Genomic DNA, 19,378 nt, shown 5'->3' with positions numbered 1-19,378 from the left:
TTCGACGCAGCGGAAGAGCATTCGACGCAGCGGAAGAGCATTCGACGCAGCGGAAGATGCGAGACAATCCGTATTTTTAAAACCTAAAAGCAGGATCTGCATTTCAGTTCCAGTGGAAGGATGCGGATATTCCCGAAATTGTATTCGTTATTTAATGAGCGTCTGGCACCTGCCCCACCCGAGGGCATTGCAGGGAAGATGTGTGGGTAAGACAGTTTGCTCGGCAAGTCCTTACGACTGGCAGCCCTAATACTAATTGGTTGACGTTTCGTAGCAAAAATCAGCCACCAAATCTGTGAGTCGCCTCCCTGACTACTCTTCGTATGGCGTACTCCAACGAGAGTGAGGAAAATCTATCAATCTCGCTCAATGAAGATAGGAAGGATGAGATAAAACCATTTTCGGAAACAAAATGAGGAGTGAGGCCCGCTGAGCCATCACAAGCAAGTGTGATTCAGCTTCAATAGGATCCACCATGACTGAAAAACAACAAGAAAATTTTCGAACGAGTATTGTCTTGTCCTACACGATTTATTGAACACTGATATGATTATATACCGTGCGTGGAAAAATGCAGCAATTTGCCCACTTGCTAATCTTTTTTTTTTTTCATTACGGGCAGATTTCTATTTCGAATGAAACAAATAAAACTCTTGACTGAGGCTGGTGCTTGTAAACCAATTACGTTAATGTTTACCTATGAAATCATTGTATTAGAACTTGATTTGAATTGTCTAAGCAGTAATTCAATCCATTTACAGAGTCTTATATCTGCTTTGTCATGTTTTTCTCAATATTTGCCTTTTTCAAGGAATTTTATGGAAAATATATTTCAGTTCCCAATAGCTGTCATGTTCCCCTAATCATGTGATGAGTTACATGGGATTTCAAAGGTTCAGAATGAGTGGTAGGTATACGAGGGTAATACTGTTATATTTATGTATCTAAACATACAAATTTCGCTGATCTTCATAGCCGTCCCCACTGTCGGGGTCTCCGATCGTAAGGTGCAGGGTAATACCCAAAGAGAATAAACAATACTAGTGAAGGAAACCAACAAACAGTATAGCAATTTGAAAACAAATAAAATGAAATTAAAACCTGATATCATTCCTAATTACCTTTACTTTTCATTCATTTCTCTGTTGGTGAGAATAATTCTCTATCATAGGTAGACTTGATGGAAAAACAAACAGAAGCTCCAAGCTTTCGACTATGTTTCAAGCCTTAAAAATGGCTTGAAATACAATCGAAAGCTTAAAGCTTCTTTGTTATTTCTCCAACTAGTTTACCGTATGTCAGTGCTTCACATGTGTATGTGATTTACTACAAGGAATATTGTATCATATCATATCATATTGGCTACCCTAATCAGCAGAAAAGAGAAACATGCTTGAATGTGAATAGAGTACACCATACGTAGCAGATAATTTGGAAGTTGAATGTAAATTCAATTTAATTTAACATCAAAATCATATCAAGGTAGATAGCACTGAAACACAAAATACATTCTTCATCAATTACAGTAGTGGGCTAACAACCCTTAACTGATTACTTTGCAATGTATTTGAATCATCTTGTATGACAACTCTTCGTTTTACCTATGGGACTCGAATCTGATATGAGAATAGGTGGCTCATCTGGTGCATTTGTAGTTTACATCTGTAAAATTTGCTGCATACAAGTCCACGAATATGTGGCTGTACCAAGACATTTATTCAACCACAGAAACAAATCACTGCACAAATGGTACAGATATTAACTCTACATTAGATATTTTCATGAATTAATCAGACCAGGTTACATTTCTTGGGCTTGTCAGTGATGATATGATCCGACTTCTCTCTACGCGCAGCGACAGAAAATCTTTGAAAAAGATAACTTTCCTCGACCTAAATCGGTGTTTCAGTATTGACGCTGATTGTCGTCGTCCTTACAATGAATTATGAATTATTCCTCTCCTCCACAGTCTTCTCATCGAGTTTGAATATATATAATGTTGAGTTTGTGGCAGGGCGCCTGTACTGTCCACGTACTTCTTCCTACATATGAAAATCATTTCAGTAAACCCCACACTGAAGACTCGTTTAAATATAACTATTAACACTGGGCACTGAGGGTGGGTCCCGCGTCAGTCTTTAAAACACACGGCGGCATGCGTCTCCTGACTGTTGAGGCAACACAGAAATAGCCCAGCCTTCATCCAACATGTACACATTAATACACCTTACACTAACACATTTCCTAGGTAAAAAAAGAAAAAAAAGTTGCAGGTCAATATTTCCTGTTGGAGCAACACGCAAGGTATTGACAGACTCGTCACGGACGTATGCTAATATAACGCTGCTGCCACGGAAACCTTCACCCTGACGTTCGCTGCAGAGGAAGTCTAACCCGTGTTTCTTTGTCCTGGAAAAATATTTTGGTGTTAGTAAAACTCCAGGCGACTTTGTACGATAGATATCTTCGGTTATTAGTATTATCCTTATCGTAATTATAATAATATTGTGTAAAGTACACGAGAACTGGCAGAATGGATGTTTAAAACATTTGTATAGAGACAATAAAAGTGAATGCTTCTATTGCAGAGATATAATTCTGTTCACTATACGTGGTAAGGTGAATGGAAGGGTGGTGATTAAGAGGATGGTGGCATGCACACATCATCTGACTGATAAGAACAGATAAAGGGATTGTGGACAAACTGGGGCCGTTTATAGTCGCAAGGGAAAACGTGAACGACATTGTTATCAACTTCCCCACACGGACAGCTGCAGTGACAGACCTTGGGCACGCTGTCAGGAGACGCATTCTCTTATGGAGTGGCAGCTAACCGTTTCGTTCACTATCTTCTTAGCGACTAAGAAAATGGCCCTAAGTAAAGGTATTTGTTTGAGACAGAGAGTGAGCTGTATGTGGTATCTGTGAATCTGCAGAGTATTTTCTGGAGGTAACAAAAAGGCGTTGTAGAAAATGCTACCGATATAAGGGATAAGTATGATATCAATTCATGCCTTTTTCGCTACATCCTAACCTCATCACTATGCATTTACCTGGGTTGATTTTCTTTTGTCATGTATCAAATTTACGTTGGAGCTTGTCCAACTCTCACTGTCTCCTTAACTAAACTTTACTTTCCTCGTCTGAAAAAATATTCAGGTATGATTTCGGTGCTTTCGGTAAGTCATTCACATAGATCACGAGGAGCATCGGTCCCAAGACCTCATCCCATTTCGTTGAAGATACACAGCTATACGTCATTAGTTCCCTTCCACAACGATATTTTCTTGTCCATCGAAGGAGACCCCTACATACCTGCCTGAAAACTGAGCTTCTTTACCAACGTGGTATGTGGTTGATTGTCAAACGCCTTCTGATAGCACTGGAAAAAAAAAATCTATGCATATATTACTTCTGTCCAAACGGCGCCAAACTCTGGAAAGAAATCTGATTGTTAAGTAGATCTCTCTTCCTTGAACGCATGCTGTATCTCGTTTATGAAGTTTCTCTGTTTTTTGAGATTATCCTTTTCATTATGATATATATATATATATATATATATATATATATATATATATATATATATATATATATATATATATATGTATATATATATATATATATATATATATATATATATATATATATATATATATATATATATATGTATATATATATATATATATATATATATATATATATATATATATATATATATATATATATATATACGAATAAAGTGTATATGAACGCGCACCTTCATAGAACATACAAAGCTCCATCAGCCAGGATCGAACCTGGGACACCTTGTGCAAGAGGCAGGCATGCTAACCGCTAGGCTAAGGGACTGTATAATAGGAAACAACTATTCGAAATACTAAGTATTCGAATACCCTTCGTCTCACTATGGTGAGCAACGGGGTCTATCGGTTGTTTCCGAACAGAACACATAGCCAGCTGATAGCGTTTTACCGAACCTGACTGTACAACGCGGAGTTATATGAATACGAATAAAGTGTATATGAACGCGCACCTTCATAGAACATACAAAGCTCCATCAGCCAGGATCGAACCTGGGACACCTTGTGCAAGAGGCAGGCATGCTAACCGCTAGGCTAAGGGACTGTATAATAGGAAACAACTATTCGAAATACTAAGTATTCGAATACCCTTCGTCTCACTATGGTGAGCAACGGGGTCTATCGGTTGTTTCCGAACAGAACACATAGCCAGCTGATAGCGTTTTACCGAACCTGACTGTACAACGCGGAGTTATATGAATACGAATAAAGTGTATATGAACGCGCACCTTCATAGAACATACAAAGCTCCATCAGCCAGGATCGAACCTGGGACACCTTGTGCAAGAGGCAGGCATGCGAACCGCTAGGCTAAGGGGTCCCAGGTTCGATCCTGGCTGATGGAGCTTTGTATGTTCTATGAAGGTGCGCGTTCATATACACTTTATTCGTATTCATATAACTCCGCGTTGTACAGTCAGGTTCGGTAAAACGCTATCAGCTGGCTATGTGTTCTGTTCGGAAACAACCGATAGACCCCGTTGCTCACCATAGTGAGACGAAGGGAATTCGAGTACTTAGTATTTCGAATAGTTGTTTCCTATTATATAGTCCCTTAGCCTAGCGGTTAGCATGCCTGCCTCTTGCACAAGGGGTCCCAGGTTCGATCCTGGCTGATGGAGCTTTGTATGTTATTTTTTTTTTTTTTTTTTTTTTTATACTTTGTCGCTGTCTCCCGCGTTTGCGAGGTAGCGCAAGGAAACAGACGAAAGAAATGGCCCCCCCCCCCATACACATGTACATACACACGTCCACACACGCAAATATACATACCCACACAGCTTTCCATGGTTTACCCCAGACGCTTCACATGTCTTGCTTCAATCCACTGACAGCACGTCAACCCCTGTATACCACATGACTCCAATTCACTCTATTTCTTGCCCTCCTTTCACCCTCCTGCATGTTCAGGCCCCGATCACACAAAATCTTTTTCACTCCATCTTTCCACCTCCAATTTGGTCTCCCTCTTCTCCTCGTTCCCTCCACCTCCGACACATATATCCTCTTGGTCAATCTCTCCTCACTCATTCTCTCCATGTGCCCAAACCATTTCAAAACACCCTCTTCTGCTCTCTCAACCACGCTCTTTTTATTTCCACACATCTCTCTTACCCTTACGTTACTTACTCGATCAAACCACCTCACACCACACATTGTCCTCAAACATCTCATTTCCAGCACATCCATCCTCCTGCGCACATCTCTATCCATAGCCCACGCCTCGCAACCATACAGCATTGTTGGAACCACTATTCCCTCAAACATACCCATTTTTGCTTTCCGAGATAATGTTCTCGACTTCCACACATTTTTCAAGGCTCCCAAAATTTTCGCCCCCTCCCCCACCCTATGATCCACTTCCGCTTCCATGGTTCCATCCGCTGACAGATCCACTCCCAGATATCTAAAACACTTCACTTCCTCCAGTTTTTCTCCATTCAAACTCACCTCCCAATTGACTTGACCCTCACCCCTACTGTACCTAATAACCTTGCTCTTATTCACATTTACTCTCAACTTTCTTCTTCCACACACTTTACCAAACTCAGTCACCAGCTTCTGCAGTTTCTCACATGAATCAGCCACCAGCGCTGTATCATCAGCGAACAACAATTGACTCACTTCCCAAGCTCTCTCATCCCCAACAGACTTCATACTTGCCCCTCTTTCCAGGACTCTTGCATTTACCTCCTTTACAACCCCATCCATAAACAAATTAAACAACCATGGAGACATCACACACCCCTGCCGCAAACCTACATTCACTGAGAACCAATCACTTTCCTCTCTTCCTACACGTACACATGCCTTACATCCTCGATAAAAACTTTTCACTGCTTCTAACAACTTGCCTCCCACACCATATATTCTTAATACCTTCCACAGAGCATCTCTATCAACTCTATCATATGCCTTCTCCAGATCCATAAATGCTACATACAAATCCATTTGCTTTTCTAAGTATTTCTCACATACATTCTTCAAAGCAAACACCTGATCCACACATCCTCTACCACTTCTGAAACCGCACTGCTCTTCCCCAATCTGATGCTCTGTACATGCCTTCACCCTCTCAATCAATACCCTCCCATATAATTTACCAGGAATACTCAACAAACTTATACCTCTGTAATTTGAGCACTCACTCTTATCCCCTTTGCCTTTGTACAATGGCACTATGCACGCATTCCGCCAATCCTCAGGCACCTCACCATGAGTCATATATACATTAAATAACCTTACCAACCAGTCAACAATACAGTCACCCCCCTTTCTTAATAAATTTCCACTGCAATGCCATAGATGGGCTCCGCGTCTCTAATCATCGCGCAAAGCTTTCTCCTCTCTGTTTGTACAAATCATTTTCCACTCACTACACCTACTACACATTCTGTCACAAAACACAATCGAGCAAATTCCTTTACTGCACACGGTATTGCATGTACACACATGCTAAAAACGCTGCTCACAAACTTCCCATTCCTCCTACATCACCGTTTTTATCACCTCGCATTTACGCCCTTCTGTAGTTACCCATTGGCTCCTTGTCTTAGACCCTATTACTCCTTCCAGAAATCTTTTATTCTCCCTAAAATTTATGAAGTCACTGCCAACATGTTTTGTATGTTTTATAAGAATTATATGTATTCTTTTTTTTAATTTCTGTTCCACTCGTTTAGCGAGGATAAAGCGCAGGTATAAGACGAAGAATGGGCCCCCACCCATCACACTAAAACAGTATAAGATTACGTCAAACGCATTTATATCCAAGAACACTAACGCTTTGTTACCAACTTCCAACAGCCTGCTGAATTCACACCTGGACGCAGTACCTGGTGACCAACTCTCGTCCAATCTCTTACCTAGAATCCTAAGTAACTTCTTTCACTGCTGCAGTGTTCAGGCCCTCCAACAATAATTCTTTTTATCACAATTTACGCTTCCAATTGGTTCCTTATCGTTCCGTATCCAACACACATTTTCCTCTTGATCAATCTTTCCTCATTATTTTCTTTGTCCATATCAAACTACTTGACTGTCCATCTTCCTGTCTCTCAAACTTTACTCCCTTTTAATTTCACACATTCTCTTACTCTTCTTTCGTACTCATCAAACCACAGACACATTGCCTCAAACATCCTTTTTGAAGAATCCATCCTCCTGCGCACAACTCTATCCATAGCCCTCCACTCGCAACTATACACCATTGATGGACCACTATCCTACCTAAAACATACCTTTTAATGGCTTTCCGAGATTGTTCTCGCCTTCAACATGCTAAAAGTCCTAGAATTTACCCTCTCCAACCCCAATCTAAAAATTCCTTCATGTTCAGTCCGCTCTCTCTGATGCATCCAGTATTCTGTAATAACTTCCTTTTCATTTTCCTTCATTCAAACTCACATCAATTGACTTGATCAACCTACTAAGTCCATCACGATCCTGCTGTATTCCATTTCTAAGCTTTCTTGCTAACCACAGCTTATGCACATAATCAGGCACACTTTCGTTTACTCACATGAATCAGCAACCACCTGTATCATCTAGGAAACAACGGTGATCGTTCCAAGCTCCATGCCCAGCAGACTTTTGCCTCTTCCAAACTCTGCATTCACCTCTAACAACCCCAATTATAAACCACTTTAAACAACAAACTCCATCAGGGATCGAATCACCTACAACAGCATGCACCGAAAGCTAATTATAGAACCAATCAACTTTCCTCATATCCACGTACACATGCTTACATCCTCGATAAAAACTTTCTCTTCTAAATTTCCATCGACACGCACTCTCAACTCCTTCCACCCCTACTATGGTTACTGAGAGCAACGATGATTTGGTGAAACAAGTATCTGTTTCAGGTTAGCTTCTATGGCAGCTGATGTATGAGCTAGATTGGTCAGTCTCGATAAAGTTGTGTACGAGTTTTTTAAGTGGAAGCGATGGCCTATCACAAGTGGACAAGGATGAACACGTAGTGTCTGGCATGAATGAAGCCACCTGTAGCACTTCTTAAGGTATGTCTCATGAACATGCCCACAATTTCTGCCATGATCATCTTAGAGGAACCAACTTTTATTTTAATGTCTAATAGTTAACCTTATTATATTACAGGGATCCTCTAATGTTACACCAATCATCTCTGACACAAATGATTTCTGATGTTATACTAAACATCCTTGACCTCATACTGTTCATCTCTCATCTTAATCTAATCGATTGTGTATACTATACCAGTCTTCTTTGTCAAGTCATTGATTCAAATATTTGTCAAAAGTTTTTGTCATTCTTACCACTCATGTATATACCACAGTACATATGCTACAGTGAACATCGGTGTTTATGCTAGTGAGAGACGTCATCTGAATGTATGTCATACATTAATCATTACTATTCATAACACATTCAAGTCGAGTTCGTTAAAGTCACATTCAAGAAACATGGGTGAAAATGTGTTTTGTGACAGACGTAAAGTCCAATCGTGTCATTTTCAAAAATCATACGTGAAGTATTTCGCTGACGTTCCATATACTTGACCAGATATGTTTACATCACTGGTGACACATGTGGTCAGTCATAAACCGAGACTTACCATCGTGTCACGGGCATCCTCATGTTTACTCATTTACACAATTTGTCAGTGTTTATATCGTCACTCACAACACTTTATTTTGATGTCTGGACTCGCTGTCAATGCTCAATTTTTGGTTTACATCAGTCGTCTTTGCATGTTTTGCGGTTTACATCAGTCGTTATTGCCTATTTCGCAGTATCATACCCGTCGTTATTGTTTGATTCACTTACGTCATATACTTTGGTAGATGTAAATGACATATTATGGGCGAGGCATCAGACAATACATCAGACATGTCACTCTAAACCAGAAGATATGACAGTCCATGTCACTCGTACCAAGCGGCATTTGACATGTCTTACCTCTGTCAGTTTTAGTTATCATTCAAAATTTTCATCTCTCACCGCTCTCTATCCTAGATACATAAATCATTATACGTGTAATATTTCATTGTCACCATTTTCTATCTCGGTCGTACAAGTGATCATCATCGTGTCTTGCCAAACTCATTTATCTTTACAGGCCTACTCACAGAACTCATCTCTGATTATAAATCAGTCGTTTTAATCTATGTCACTTAAACTGCCCATCTGTTTTATGCCTCTCAAATCATTAATCACTGTTCGCTTCACAACGACCTGCAGTTTTACTAACACCAATTTTCTTAGTTTTCGTAGATCACAAATCATCAATCTTTACGAGTGCCAGTTATCATTGTTTGTGTTGATCAGTAACATGTATATTTCAGGAATTCTATCATTGCAAATAACAATTTCATCAATTCATCACTTAAAGTGTTCTATGAATCATCAACACGTAATGAAACCCTTCATTGTTGATTCCACTTAATATTATCAGGTGTTTGTCATAATGACACCTGATGCGTCTGTAGCCATTGAAGTCAAGTATCATTAGCACCCTTACAGACACGCAGGAGCATTTCATCATTAACTTAGTCTCTCAATCAGTTTGATATCCTTCCTTCGTTTATCAATTATTCTGTCTTCCTTCGTGAGCCTTTCTACCTACAAGTCCAGAATTTCCTGTAAGGAGGTGTCTCACATGTAGTGAGATGCAAAGAAGTCTTTCAGGGCAAACTTGATCAGTGATCGTGTCACAACAGGTCTCAAACTGATTTAGCTGTTCAGTGTAGTTGTGCAATGGTTTTACCTTAAGTTATCACAGTGTCATCCATTGACTTATCACATCATATCCTATTCACCAGTCAGCCCGTGCTAACAAATGGTGAGAAACACTAACCACTACACCACGGAGGTGTGTGTGTGTGTGTGTGTGTGTGTGTGTGTGTGTGTTCGCGCGTTGTTTACAGATTAATTCAAACATGAATTTCTTCTTTTTCCCTTCAAACTTTGCAGCTGTAGGTAGGTCCTAGAGGTCAGTCTTTCAGTTTTACGGTCTGCTGCCTCTCATCATAATTCGGTAGAGAGAACAAGGACTTTAATCTATCGCAGTTCGAATCCGACCCGTGGTGTATATACATTCCTAGTCGTTTCCAACATGGGCACAGGTTATTATCTATCTTCGTCTAGTGGTATTCGTCTTGATCCCACCAGAAACAGTAGCAGTTATTGTTATTTTCCAATGGTCACACAAGTATTGACTCTGTTGATGAATGCAAGGTCTATGATATGGTTGTCCTGGTCACATCTATTATCGCAACTGTGGTAGTGGTGTTTTGTTCGTCCAGTGATAATGGTTCTTTACCTCTCTCAGCCTTACCACTCATCATAGTTTAATGACGCGAATAACGAAATAGTAAACTTTAAAAGATATATATATATATATATACGAATAAAGTGTATATGAACCCGCACCTTCATAGAACATACAAAGCTCCATCAGCCAGGATCGAACCTGGGACCCCTTGTGAAAGAGGCAGGCATGCTAACCGCTAGGCTAAGGGACTGTATAATAGGAAACAACTATTCGAAATACTAAGTACTCGAATACCCTTCGTCTCACTATGGTGAGCAACGGGGTCTATCGGTTGTTTCCGAACAGAACACATAGCCAGCTGAGAGCGTTTTACCGAACCTGACTGTACAACGCGGAGTTATATGAATACGAATAAGGTGTATATGAACGCGCATCTTCATAGAACATACAAAGCTCCATCAGCCAGAATCGAACCTGGGACCCCTTGTGCAAGAGGCAGGCATGCTAACCGCTAGGCTAAGGGACTGTATAATAGGAAACAACTATTCGAAACACTAAGTACTCGAATACCCTTCGTCTCACTATGGTGAGCAACGGGGTCTATCGGTTGTTTCCGAACAGAACACATAGCCAGCTGAGAGCGTTTTACCGAATATATATATATATATATATATATATATATATATATATATATATATATATATATATATATATATATATATATATGATAGAATGTAAGAGAGTAAATTCTAGATTAATATGGGTAAAACTGAAAGTTGATGGAGAGAGATGGGTGATTATTGGTGCATATGCACCTGGGCATGAGATGAAAGATCATGAGAGGCAAGTGTTTTGGGAGCAGCTGAATGAGTGTGTTAGTGGTTTTGATGCACAAGACCGGGTTATAATGATGGGTGATTTGAATGCAAAGGTGAGTAATGTGGCAGTTGAGGGCGTAATTGGTATACATTGGGTGTTCAGTGTTGTAAATGGAAATGGTGAAGAGCTTGTAGATTTATATGCTGAAAAAGGACTGGTGATTGGGAATACCTGGTTTAAAAAGCGAGATATACATAAGTATACGTATGTAGGTAGAAGAGATGGCCAGAGAGCGTTAGTGGATTACGTGTTAATTAACAGGCGCGCGAAAGGGAGACTTTTGGATGTTAATGTGCTGAGAGATGCAACTAGAGGGATGTCTGATCATTATCTTGTGGAGGCGAGGGTGAAGATTTGTATGGGTTTTCAGAAAAGAAGAGAGAATGTTGGGGTGAAGAGGGGGGGTGAGAGTAAGTGAGCTTGGGAAGGAGACTTGTGTGAGGAAGTACAAGGAGAGACTGAGTACAGAATGGAAAAAGGTGAGAACAAAGGAGGTAAGGGGAGTGGGGGAGGAATGGGATGTATTTAGGGAAGCAGTGATGGCTTGCGCAAAAGATGCTTGTGGCATGAGAAGCGTGGGAGGTGGGTTGATTAGAAAAGGTAGTGAGTGGTGGGATGAAGAAGTAAGATTATTAGTGAAAGAGAAGAGAGAGGCATTTGGACGATTTTTGCAGGGAAAAAATGCAAATGAGTGGGAGAGGTATAAAAGTAAGAGGCAGGAGGTCAAGAGAAAGGTGCAAGAGGTGAAAAAGAGGGCAAATGAGAGTTGGGGTGAGAGAGTATCATTAAATTTTAGGCAGAATAAAAAGATGTTCTGGAAGGAGGTAAATAAAGTGCGTAAGACAAGGGAGCAAATGGGAACTTCAGTGAAGGGGGCTAATGGGGAGGTGATAACAAGTAGTGGTGATGTGAGAAGGAGATGGAGTGAGTATTTTGAAGGTTTGTTGAATGTGTTTGATGATAGAGTGGCAGATATAGGGTGTTTTGGTCGAAGTGGTGTGCAAAGTGAGAGGGTTAGGGAAAATGATTTGGTAAACAGAGAAGAGATAGTAAAAGCTTGGCGGAAGATGAAAGCCGGCAAGGCAGCAGGTTTGGAGGGTATTGCAGTGGAATTTATTAAAAAGGGGGTGACTGTATTATTGACTGGTTGGTAAGGTTATTTAATGTATGTATGACTCATGGTGAGGTGCCTGAGGATTGGCGGAATGCGTGCATACTGCCATTGTACAAAGGGAAAGGGGATAAGAGTGAGTGCTCAAATTACAGAGATATGTTTGTTGAGTATTCCTGGTAAATTATATGAGAGGGTATTGATTGAGAGGGTGAAGGCATGTACAGAGCATCAGATTAGGGAAGAGCAGTGTGGTTTAAGAAGTGGTAGAGGATGTGTGGATCAGGTGTTTGCTTTGAAGAATGTATGTGAGAAATACTTAGAAAAGCAAATGAATTTGTATGTAGCATTTATGGATCTGGAAACGGCATATGATAGAGTTGATAGAGATGCTCTGTGGAAGGTACTAAGAATATATGGTGTGGGAGGCAAGTTGTTAGAAGCAGTGAAAAGTTTTTATCGAGGATGTAAGGCATGTGTACGTGTAGGAAGAGAGGAAAGTGATTGGTTCTCAGTGAATGTAGGTTTGTGGCAGGGGTGTGTGATGTCTCTATGGTTGTTTAATTTGTTTATGGATGGGGTTGTTAGGGAGGTGAATGCAAGAGTTTTGGAAAGAGGGGCAAGTATGAAGTCTGTTGGGGATGAGAGAGCTTGGGAAGTGAGTCAGTTGTTGTTCGCTGATGATATAGCGCTGGTGGCTGATTCATGTGAGAAACTGCAGAAGCTGGTGACTGAGTTTGGTAAAGTGTGTGAAAGAAGAAAGTTAAGAGTAAATGTGAATAAGAGCAAGGTTATTAGGTACAGTAGGGTTGAGGGTCAAGTCAATTGGGAGGTATGTTTGAATGGAGAAAAACTGGAGGAAGTAAAGTGTTTTAGATATCTGGGAGTGGATCTGGCAGCGGATGGAACCATGGAAGTGGAAGTGAATCATAGGGTGGGGGAGGGGGCGAAAATCCTGGGAGCCTTGAAGATTGTGCGGAAGTCGAGAATATTATCTCGGAAAGCAAAAATGGGTATGTTTGAAGGAATAGTGGTTCCAACAATGTTGTATGGTTGCGAGGCGTGGGCTATGGATAGAGTTGTTCGCAGGAGGGTGGATGTGCTGGAAATGAGATGTTTGAGGACAATATGTGGTGTGAGGTGGTTTGATCGATTAAGTAATGTAAGGGTAAGAGAGATGCGTGGAAATAAGAAGAGCGTGGTTGAGAGAGCAGAAGAGGGTGTTTTGAAATGGTTTGGGCACATGGAGAGAATGAGTGAGGAAAGATTGACCAAGAGGATATATTTGTCAGAGGTGGAGGGAACGAGGAGAAGTGAGAGACCAAATTGAAGTGGAAATGGAGTGAAAAAGATTTTGAGTGATCGGGGCCTGAACATGCAGGAGGGTGAAAGGTGGGCAAGGAATAGGGTGAATTGGATTGATGTGGTATACCGGGGTTGACGTGCTGTCAATGGATTGAATCAGGGCATGTGAAGCGTCTGGGGTAAACCATGGAAAGTTGTGTGGGGCCTGGATGAGGAAAGGGAGCTGTGGTTTCGGACATTATTGCATGACAGCTAGAGACTGAGTGTGAACGAATGGGGCCTTTGTTGTCTTTTCCTAGCGCTACCTCGCACACATGAGGGGGGAGGGGGATGTTATGCCATGTGTGGTGAGGTGGCGATGAGAATGAATAAAGGTAGACAGTGTGAATTGTGTGCATGTGTATAAATGTATATGTCTGTGTGTGTATATATGTGTACATTGAGATGTATGGGTATGTATCTTTGCGTGTGGGGACGTGTATGTATATACATGTGTATGGGGGTGAGTTGGGCCATTTCTTTCGTCTGTTTCCTTGCGCTACCTCGCAAACGCGGGAGACAGCGACAAAGCAAAATAAATAGAAATGACTATATTAATTCCCCGCCGTCTGTCATTCTCAATTTTTCCTTATTTCTCCCATATTTTGTATTGGCCTGCTTCCTTATGTCTACTGGTCTTCTAGTTCGTAGTGACTCTTACATTCCTCATTGTTTATACACCGTAATTCGTAGTGTAGAGAGGTAATATACACACTAATGGGACAATCAAACCAGAGTGTGGATATGACAGTAAAGGTGCTGTTGGGTCTCGTATCAGATATCTGATTATTCAGTAAAATGATTTCAGTCCTGAGCACCAATCGCTAAGTATTTTTGTCCTAGGCAAAGTTATCTCTGGCATACCTCACATGACCTAATAATCCGAAGCCCTCACTCAGATGCTAATGACTTGAACCGGGAAACCAATAAGCCAGCCTATCCGGTGACGAAAGTCAATCATCTGTATACATTACCATCCCTAATGCTTCCCTGAAATACTCTGCAGCAGTTAGTGGGAAGGAATTTTCCTGTATATACTGCAGGTGTTGGCCATCATAGTCAGTGTTATCAACACTAGGCCAGAGGCGCACCAAGTGATCACCATTGCTCCTCATAGTCACTGCCATCATTATCGTCTGTTGCAGCCACACATCACTACCGTTCATGGTATTACCATCCATTCATTATCACTGGTTATGATACTGACACCAGTCGTCAATGGTATCATTGAATTATGATCGTTGTTCATGGTACTATATCCAGTCATAAGTTGTATCATAGACTTAGAATCAGTGTTCATGAAACTAACATCACTTATCTATCATTGATGTGGCTGACTCCCAAAATATGTTTTATGTTACAGATACCTGGTATTTATGTTTGAACACAGATAACAACAATAGGCAATTAGTGTTAATGGCGCCCTTGTCATTAGTTGTGCTACTGATTTCACTTATCTCTGTTTATAATACTGATACCAGTCATCATTTCTATTCTGATTCCCAAATTAGTCTATGTGTTGCAAGTACCTATCATATTACTCGTGATTTTGGTAACCATTTGTTACGTTTATGAGTGTAAGACCTCTTAACATTGTTAACGTCACACGTTACTAAGTATAATCATCATTCGATTATGTACTTCTGATACCATCTGTTAATATTACTCAGAATATTTTTCTCAGAACGTTACCAATCCTTAATGTTTACTTGTCATAACTTGACATATTACATACACTACAATGTTGATGAAGTCCTTCTTCCTTGACGTAGTATCATCATGACTTATGTTAGTCATCGTCCATCATTACCTACATGACTATCGGCTGTCATCATCACTTGCATCAGTAACATCCATCATCAGTAATTCAAGTTATTGGCAGAAATTATCAATATTTTTGTTACTACTTCCCTTCGTTAGTAGTGGTCAATACTGCTGTTCTCCTTCGTGTTTATAACTGTGACGACCATCTTCAGACCACTAGCTATATTAATGACTATGTTACCAACAGATATAGTTAGTCCTTATGTGACTTAGCAACCAGGCAACCGTCACCACTGTCTCTCCTCATGGTGGATATCATCACGGACGAACACAACCCAAGTTTAACTGACACCTTACATTTATCGTATGTTTTGAAAACTCTTCGTCCCATTTCATTTTACACGATGCTTTAATCTGTGATCAGATATCATCACAGTTTTTGCTGATAACTACAAATCATCACAGATATGCCACGTGCTCACCACGATTTTTTTTTTTTTTTTTTTTTTTGAGGGGGTGTGTGTCATGCTGACGTCCATCACGTCTTTTTTCCTACTACTGACACTTCGCTACGATTTTTGGGGGGCGACGTTGGCATCTATCATAACTTGTATGATACCGACACCCATTAGAATTTTTGCTATGATTTGAAATTCTAGTTTCATCACCAAGTTTTTTTTCCTGTTTTTTTTTTTAGACATTTACTCTTAAAACATTTTCTAATAACGGCTTCATAATATCGTTTTTGACACCGGCGTCCGTCACTTCTCGTATAGTGGCAACCATCATGTTATTGCACCTCTCGAGCGCACTTCAGTTTGTTGGTATTTTGGTGCGCACAAAATGTTTTAATTTTGTAGTATTGGCGCTTTTCACATTTTGTGTGGCTGCAACTCTATATTTTCCTTTTTTTATTCTTTTTCTTGGTGATGGAAGCTATTTATGTCTCCTTTTTTCATGTGTGGTACTGACACCCATCATTGTTTTTCATGTGGGAATCCACGTTTATCGTGTATATTACTGGCATCACTCATCTGTACTTTCCCATTGAATAGCATCAATTCTTTCATTGCCAACTTGTTATTTGAATGGAACTTGTCATCTTTTCTTGCACTGATATTTTCCGTTACTGATTATCATATTACTGTCACCCATCATCAGTACTTATTACGCTTGCAAAAGTCATACTACTGTCACCTAGCATCATTACTTATGACATTTTCAGATCATATTACTGTCACCCATCATCTTTACGTATAACACTTGCAGCATTCATACCGTTTTCATCAATCATCATTACTTACGACACTTGCAGCAGTCATGTGTTGGTAATACTAACACAACCATCACCATCTTTGCTCTTAGCACCAGCGTTCTTCCTGGTAATGACATTCTAATGTTAGTGTTGCAGGCATCGACCTGGTACCTGTTACCACAGTCACTGGTACCTGCAGTCATAATCATCACCTGTGACACTTGTACCCATACCTGGGTGTTATCTCTGAGGCTAACATTGACTGCATTCTTTACTTCCTTGTTCCTGACAGCTGTTGTCAGTGTGACACATCCACCATCACTGACTTTGTCAGTGGCATTCGTCATCACTGTCTGTGTCACATGTTCCCGTCATCACTGTCTGTGTCACATGTTCCCGTCATTACTGTCCGTGTCACATGTTCCCGTCATTACTGTCTGTGTCACATGTTCCCGTCATTACTGTCTGTGTCACATGTTCCCGTCATTACTGTCTGTGTCACATGTTCCCCTCATTACTGTCTGTGTCACATGTTCCCGTCATCACTGTCTGTGTCACATGTTCCCGTCATCACTGTCTGTGTCACATGTTCCCGTCATCACTGTCTGTGTCACATGTTCCCGTCATCACTGTCTGTGTCACATGTTCCCGTCATCACTGTCTGTGTCACATGTTCCCGTCATTACTGTCTGTGTCACATGTTCCCCTCATTACTGTCTGTGTCACATGTTCCCGTCATCACTGTCTGTGTCACATGTTCCCATCATCACTGTCTGTGTCACATGTTCCCGTCATTACTGTCTGTGTCACATGTTCCCGTCATTACTGTCTGTGTCACATGTTCCCGTCATTACTGTCTGTGTCACATGTTCCCGTCATTACTGCCTGTGTCACATGTTCCCGTCATTACTGTCTGTGTCACATGTTCCCGTCATTACTGTCTGTGTCACATGTTCCCGTCATTACTGTCTGTGTCACATGTTCCCGTCATTACTGTCTGTCACATGTTCCCGTCATTACTGTCTGTGTCACATGTTCCCGTCATTACTGTCTGTGTCACATGTTCCCGTCATTACTGTCTGTGTCACATGTTCCCGTCATTACTGTCTGTGTCCCGTCATTACTGTCTGTGTTACAGGTTTCCGTCATTACTGTCTGTGTCACATGTTCCCGTCATTACTGTTAAAGGTATTGGCAAACATCACACATATCTTCTGCCTTGACAACCATCGTTACCAATGTCTGTAGCATCCATCATCATCGCTTATGCTACTTGTAACCATCATCATCACTATGCCATTGACATCCATCATCACTATTCAAGGTACTATCAGCAGTCATGACTTATATGGTTGTGGGTAACATTCGTTTCCCCTTCTAACCTCAGGCGACAAGACAGCAGCCATCCAGCGGTTGGGTTCAGGCAGCAGTGGCTTGACAGCCGAAGCTGCCAGCCTCACCCTCATCTCCTTCCTGGTGTGGCAGCAGCTGCTCCTGCTGTGCTTCACGAACCTAGTTGTCTCCACTGGCACCTGATCCTCCTGAGCTACGTCGCCCCCGCCACAGGAACAGCCATATTCTGCTAGGCAACCTTCACCAGTGGCATCAATGTTGGCTACTGATGTACCAATGTTTCTACAACAAAATGGACATTTCTCGAGTTGGAAATAACATCGTCATGGCTGGTGGTTGTAGTGTGTCAACTGAACAATAACAAGGCAACTGGTAACTTCAATACAGCTTACAAATGGCACACCTGTTGTAGGTACATAAATAAAGGGTCTTGCAGATACCCCAGGTGCTCTGAAAATATAGATTATGTAAAATTCCTCACGACATATGCGTTAGGTGTGCATACACTACCGAGAACTCTATAAGTGCAGGCATCAAGCGCAGGTACATACTCTCTCAAAAAGTCTAATGTGTGTGTGTGTGTGTGAGAGAGAGAGAGAGAGAGAGAGAGAGAGAGAGAGAGAGAGAGAGAGAGAGAGAGAGAGAGAGAGAGAGAGAGAATTATTATTTGTGATTTGAGTGTTACGGAGAGAGAGCAAACACACACACATCCCAGCCTAAGCCAGAAAGCCACTCATCGATCAGCCCCAGGGAGGATAAACATCTGGGCTGGGTAATGGCCATGCTAGGGATTCGAACCCATGCGAGCCCGACTCCAGGCCTTGCTGAATTATGATCAGTAACGCTAACCATTACATCACGGCGGCCCATGCGTGTGTGTGTGTGTGTGTGTGTGTGTGTGTGTGTGTGTGTGTGTGTGTGTAATCACTTATTTGGACAGTAAGGGGAAAAGTGTCAGTCTCTCTTAGTGCCCCCCTCTCTTGATATGTTTGCGTGGGTGCACAGAAGGAAATTGCGTAAATGCGTTTCTGTACGGTCGAAATCTTCAAGCTCTTTTCTTTGTGTTATCCATTCTTGCGATACAGGTTACATACCAGATGAACTCCATCAGAATGTAAACGCTGAACAACTTCCACTTCAGAGTACAATTAACTCCAAGGACGTTCTTATGCCTATCTACACTATGATCTATGCGACTGTAGATGTTTGTTTTCACTCGGCCAGTAAATGGCCCATTAAGCACTCAGTAACAGCCCTACAAGACGGAGTTAACGAGAGTTACTGAATGACTAAGTGAATCTTACAATATGCCCCATCCAAAGAAATAACATGCC

The 19,378-nt window shown here is 41.1% G+C and overlaps 1 long non-coding RNA gene across 1 annotated transcript in view; it reads right to left on the bottom strand.

Moving 5' to 3' along the window:
• Positions 1-930: 930 nt before the first annotated feature.
• Positions 931-19,378, bottom strand: part of LOC139753076 (uncharacterized) — a 67,801-nt gene continuing 49,353 nt past the window's right edge. The window contains exon 2 of the long non-coding RNA XR_011713645.1: positions 931-2,409. This is a non-coding gene — a long non-coding RNA (uncharacterized lncRNA). The remainder of the gene's footprint in view (positions 2,410-19,378) is intronic.

Source organism: Panulirus ornatus, chromosome 14, assembly GCF_036320965.1.
Source record: "Panulirus ornatus isolate Po-2019 chromosome 14, ASM3632096v1, whole genome shotgun sequence".
NCBI lineage: Eukaryota > Metazoa > Arthropoda > Malacostraca > Decapoda > Palinuridae > Panulirus > Panulirus ornatus.
The sequence above is the reverse complement of the archived record's forward strand: the minus strand, read 5'-3'. Positions and strand labels throughout refer to the sequence as shown.